The sequence below is a fragment of the Tenrec ecaudatus genome, chromosome 1 (assembly GCF_050624435.1).
Source record: "Tenrec ecaudatus isolate mTenEca1 chromosome 1, mTenEca1.hap1, whole genome shotgun sequence".
Classification (NCBI taxonomy): Eukaryota; Metazoa; Chordata; class Mammalia; order Afrosoricida; family Tenrecidae; genus Tenrec; species Tenrec ecaudatus.
This window is the reverse complement of record NC_134530.1, coordinates 228,263,266-228,269,265: the sequence shown is the minus strand read 5'-3', so window position 1 is coordinate 228,269,265 and position 6,000 is coordinate 228,263,266.

Genomic DNA, 6,000 nt, shown 5'->3' with positions numbered 1-6,000 from the left:
AAGTGGCTAACTAACAATCTCTCCTGCTCCAGGTCATCAGTTGTCAGATTAAACTTCCTGGAGGGTCAGTAATCCCTCCTCCTCTTTTAGAGGGCTCCTGAAAGAGCCCTGATGGCATAGTACTTTGGGCTGTGATCTGAAAGGTCAGCAGTTCAAAACCATCAGTTGCTCCAAGGGACAAAGATGGGGCTTTCTACTCCTGTAAAGAAGTTACAGTCTTGGAAACCCACAGGGACAGTTCTACTCTGTCTTATAGGGTTGCTATGAGTGATCATTGACTTGATGGCAGTGGGTTTGGTTTATCTGGGGAGGCGCTGAGGGTGTTACATCAGTGGTGCTCAGTCCCTCAAGATTTGAGAGGTACTCATGATCATACCTAAGGTTTTGTTTCCTTAGAATGTATTGTAGTATCGGGAGGCTGAATTTAGCCAGATGTTGTTGCAAAAGCACATGCCAGGCAGCCAAACGCATCTTCTATTACCAGGCAGACTTTCTTCTCTCAAGACTCATACTCTGTTCTCCTCTTCCTCCTCCGTCCTGGTGTATCATTCATCGGGGTCTTCTTGATATCTCACCCAGTCTTTTAGAAATACCTAGTTCTTTTGGAATAGGTCTTTATCCACAGAGGGGGGGGGGGGTTCTTAGAACCCCATAAACCAGTCAGCAAAAATGAGTATTGGGAAAGGGAAGTCATCACCTTTCCCCAGCCCTTTCTGTCGAGGTCCATCCAGGACTCCTTCCATCCCTTTGGTATGGAATTGTAACCCCCTTAACCATCCAGTACAAGACCGTGTGCCTTGCATGCATGCATTAGAACTCTATCAAGTGCACGCACGAGTAAGCGGATTTCTCTGATACGAGTCGTGCTGCAACTTACACTAGCAGTCCCAACTGCTGGAGACTCAGCTCTGACTCGGGGAGACAACCCGAGTGTGTCCAAGTAGACACTGTCTTCCAGAGGATTGTTCACCACTGATTTTTCTCAAGTTGATCACCAGTTCTTTCTTCTGAGGTGCCTTTGGGTGGACATGAACCTCCAACCTTTAGCTTAGCAGCTGAGAATGCTAACCATTTGCACCGTATATACTGTGAGGCTCCGCAGGGTCCATGTCCCTCTGGCTTCAAACATTTCTGCCTCCAACGATCTTGAAGGGATCTTGATCCTCCATGTCCCAGTGTCTAACTTTCCCCAAGGAACGTGCAGGTAGTTGCGTGCGCAGGAATATTCCAGTAGAACTATGTTCTTCATATCCCTCTGCTTTAGAAGAAGAGATTCAGAATGCTTTACTTTGAATTTACCAGCAGGATCCAACATGTCCTTTTCTTGTCATTCTCAAAGCCAACCCCAGGGCCATCAGTCTGATTTCTTCAGGGCAGAGTAGAAGTGCTCTCAAGGATTGCGGAGGCTGTATATCTTTAGGGTGGCAGAATGCCTCACTGTTCTTCTGCAGAGCACTGCTCACCTTACCGTTAACCACCCGATGTGTAGCCCAGTACGCCATACGGCTCCTTGGGCAGGTATTGTGGATGTCGACCTTTCTTTGTGACTGCCACCTCTCGTTAACTTTGCAGTCCACTCACTGACACTGACTCCTGCTCATGTCCTGGACTGACTGTGCCCCTGTGATCAGGTTTACTATGCATTCAAATAGGCTGTCTGCCTATTGTTTGGATCATGGAAGTTGATCTACCCCCCGGGCAGGCTCTCCAGGCACCTGCCCAACCTCTTTCCTTTGGAATTAGCATCAGAGGGATCACTGAGCAAAAAGGTGAGCCAGGTGAGTGCCATTTGGAGTTGAAAGCCTACTTGTGGTTGCCGCAGCAAAGTCTGGGAAGACTAAACTCAGACAGTGCGGACGTCAAGGTTCCTTCCATTAGTTCAGGTACTCTAGGAATACAGTGGGGATGTGGATAGAGTCTTCAGTTGTGGAGCATCGACCCAAAGTTATTCCAGTGCTTTTTTGGTGGAAATGAGCTTCTTTGGCATGCAGAGTATCATGACCTGGCACGACCCTCCTCCTCCCAAGCAGCAGGCAACACTTCACTGTAAGAACAACTGAAAACAGCATGAGCACCTCCAAGCCCTTCAGGAACTGAAATAATCGCAACTTTCTTTTTTCTAACAATACCTACAACTGGTTAGACATGTGCAAGCCTTTTCGCCATTTTTGTGTTTCGGTGTCTGTGGGAGGGGTAGCGAGGGAAGAAAGAAGAAAAGAGAGAGGCAGGAGTCATAGTGAAAGACCTCAGCAGGAGGGAGCCCTCAGAAAGAGCCTCTTTCCTTTTCTTCTGAGAGGATGCTATCAGGATCATAAATTACCAGCCCTGGGGGAACAGCTTGTCCCTTTAAGGCTATTAAAGGGACCAAGATGAGCAGGATTCCCAAATGAGCTTTGAGGATTACCCTGCCAGGTCGAAGGTGGCTGCCTATGGGGAGAGGTGGGGTGCTGGTGGATGAAATTGGCTCCCAGTATATCATTTTGGAGCTGTCCAGCATTAATCCCCTGACTGATTCCAGCAGGAGGAATTTGAGATAGGGATGGCCAATTGGCTATTGCTTTTCCCTGATAACAGCAGGTGCTCTCAGCAGCAGAGGCTTATCCTCGATATGGGGAATGCAAAAGGTGGAAGGCTTGGACAGGGGGTGGGGGGGCATAATGATAAAGGAGCCAGGTGGGTGGGTGCCTGGAGCGGGTGGAGCAGGTGTAGAGAATGCAAGTATCACCTCAGTCCCCAAACAGAGCTACTTTCTGTAACTTGGTCCTGGGCAGGAAGACCAGACCTGTTCTCACTGCACAGAGGCGCTGTCGCTCCAGGGCCAGACTTCACTCTTCAAAGACAGGAGCTAATTTCCTCCCTGGATTAAGGAGAAGATTCATGAGGTCAACGGTGGGGGCTGTGCGACCCCCTCCGAGGCAATCCTGGGAGCATTCATCAAGCCCGGGACCTGCAGTCCAATCCTGACCATTGGCAAATATCTATTTTCGGTTGACCCCATCCTCACTTGCCAGAGGCAGGAGATGTTATTCAATGTGTCAGGGAACTTATTAAAGTAGTAGAAGGCAATTTTTTAAAGTTACTATTTTTTTTCTCTTCTCTCCTCCCACCCCCTCTCCTTCACTTGTCCTTGGCATGTGAGCCCTGAGAGGATGTTGGGATCATTTGTGACAGGTGACGAGACCTAGCATCTGTGGTCTGCAGCTGGCCTGCTGTGTTAGAAGCTCAGACACTTGCAGACACCCCCCACACACACACACACAGACACACAAACACACTCTAGACTCATCCACATCCATCTCCACTTGGTGCAACTGTCAGGCTGGTCTTTTGAATATGCGACATACGAATGCAATGACTTTGCTGGGTACCTCCAGGGGCTCCCTGTTTCCATGTCTGCTGTTGTCCGTGGTCCATAGCAAGAGCATTGCCTTCCTCACTGTCCGGTCCCAATGTTCTCGTCCAGCCTCATGCCCTATCCCTTTTCTAATGCAGTCACCAGAGAAGACGAGTTTGCCTGGAGTTCTGTTCTTCTCTTTGCTGTCTTTGCTTATGACCCCTCAGCGGCATCCCATCTCCTCCAACCTGCACTCCAGTAGACGGATACCCAATGCCAATGTGACCTTCTCAGAGAAGCCTCCTGCAATGACTCTTCCACCCTACCCTTCCCAATGCAAGCAGATCTAGTTGCTTTCACAGCTGTTCTTCTAGTACCTTTGTGCAGATTTCTTCGATGCACTTCGCAAGTTTCATTATACGATTTTGTTTATCCACCACTCAGCTGTCCGTTTGTCATATCCTGGTGGCTTGCACCTGCTGTGATACTGGAAACTCTGCAACCCATATTTCTGATGCCGACAGGGTCACCCAAGTGTCAGTGGGTGTCCAGACAAAGACAGACTAGGAAGAAACGCCTGGCAATTTATTTCTGAAAATGAGCCAATGAAAAGCCTTCCATATTGAGACAGAACATGTGTGATATGGGGCTGGAAGAGGAGCCCCCTGTCCAACAAGGCACTCGCATTCTGCAATGGCCACCACCATGGACTAGAATACACCGCTGATCATGACCATGGTGTAGGGCCGTGACGTTTTCTTCCAGTGAAGAACCGATGCCCGGCAGCGAGCAACCCCTCACTTTGTTGATCTGCCTCTCTTTGTCACGGAGCTGGGAGGCTATAACAACCATTTTTCTTTTTCAGCTTCAGGGCCTAGCAGAGAGCACTCCGTAAATACGTCTTGGAAAAGACCACGAAAAAAAGGCTTGGAAAAGGCAGAGAAGACTGGGGCCTGGAAACAGAGGTCTGCGATGTATCCACAGGGTAGGTACATGCCTGTAGATCACACGCATCTGTCCCTTCCCTGTCTCCTTCCTCCACCTTTGGCGGGCAATTTGCACCTAAACCAGGCCTGACTGTTCGTGTGCCATCCTGTCTTATTGCCCTCCATTGCCTTCAGCTGACGTTGACCCTGCATGACAAGCAGATCAACTCCTAATGCGCCTCACCCCAGTTTTTCGGGGACATTTTCAAGCTCCTGACAGAACTCAAGGAGAGGAAACCTGTCAGTCCTCACCTGTCAGCTTTCTGAGCAGCCTGTCCAAGGCTTAATTTGCACCTTGGAATCCCCTGGGGCCATCATGACTCTGATTGCAGGTTTAGGCCCTTCAGTAGTTTCTCTTAAGGGATATGTAGAGGAGAGGGGGGTGGAAGGGGAGGCATTTCTTCACTTTCTTCTCTCCTCGCCCCCAAAGGCTGGAGAGGGGGCTGGTAGATGCCGGGCAACGAGAAAATGCGGAATGAAGAGGCCGGCTCCGGCTTCACAGGGAATTGGAGTACTAATGGGAGGGGCGCGAGGGGAAATGTTAAATACACACAACATGCAAGGACGAGGCCGTGCAAACAGCACCACCCGAGGGCTGGCGGAGGACCCACCGGGGGAGAAACGGAGCTGCTTAGCTTGATACCCGCGATAATAAAAGAGGCAGAGAAAGCAAAGAGATCTCTCCTGTCTGCTGGGTTTCTATCACTTAATCAAAACTGACTCCAACTACTGCAGCCGAAAAAGAAAAAAAATGTTCCCAACCTCCCATTAATTTCCATACAATAACCCCTAATGGGGAAGCTGTTCAGGGGAGGAGGGCAATCAATCTGGCCTAATGACACACTGGAGACCTGGGGAAAACGCAAACTTGGAGCAATTTCGTGGCAGGTGCAACCTTGGAAAGCATTACAATTTTTCTAAGTTAATTTGTTCCCTTGATATGTTTGAAATCCATATTTGTACTTTAAAGGTCTAAAATGCAAGATGATTAAAAAAAATAACCGGATTTTTGTAAACCTTTCAGGGAGAGCAGGTGATCTATGAGCCACCTCCCTCCTGCCTCTCCCAAGTGAGCAGGGACGGCCCTGCTTTCTTTTATCCTTTGCTGTCACTGAGGTGATGGTTGAGTCTACGTTTGGTTTGACGTTTATGGGGTCCCCCAGGGTACCTGCAGACCAGAGCCCTTGAGTGGCCTGTGCGGAACCATCGAGGAAATGGCCGCTGGAAGAGTTTCTGACCCCTGAGGAGGAGGAGCAAGAGAACCCCTGCTCCTGATTGGTGTCTGAGGAGACACGAGTTCTCCCCTTCACTGGCTCGCCCTGGGTACCGCTGCTGCTGCTGGGATCCACACGGGCAGCAGTGGGAAATCACTAGCAGCGCTGCCAGGCAACGACTGGGCTTTCTGGAGCTGCTATGAGTCCGCATTGAGTGGGTGGCAGTGAGTTTGGGGTTTGGGGAAATCAAAAATGGTCTGTGTTTAATTGGCCATGAGCCCTTTAATTATTTATTTATTTACTTGTTGATTTTTATTAAAAGATCATTTTATACAGGGCTCTTACAACTCATAACAATCCATACATCAATAGTATCGAGCATATTTGTACATATGTTGCCATCATTCTTTTTCTAGACTTTTACTTTCTATTGAGCCCTTGGTATCAGCTCCTCCTTTTTCCTTCT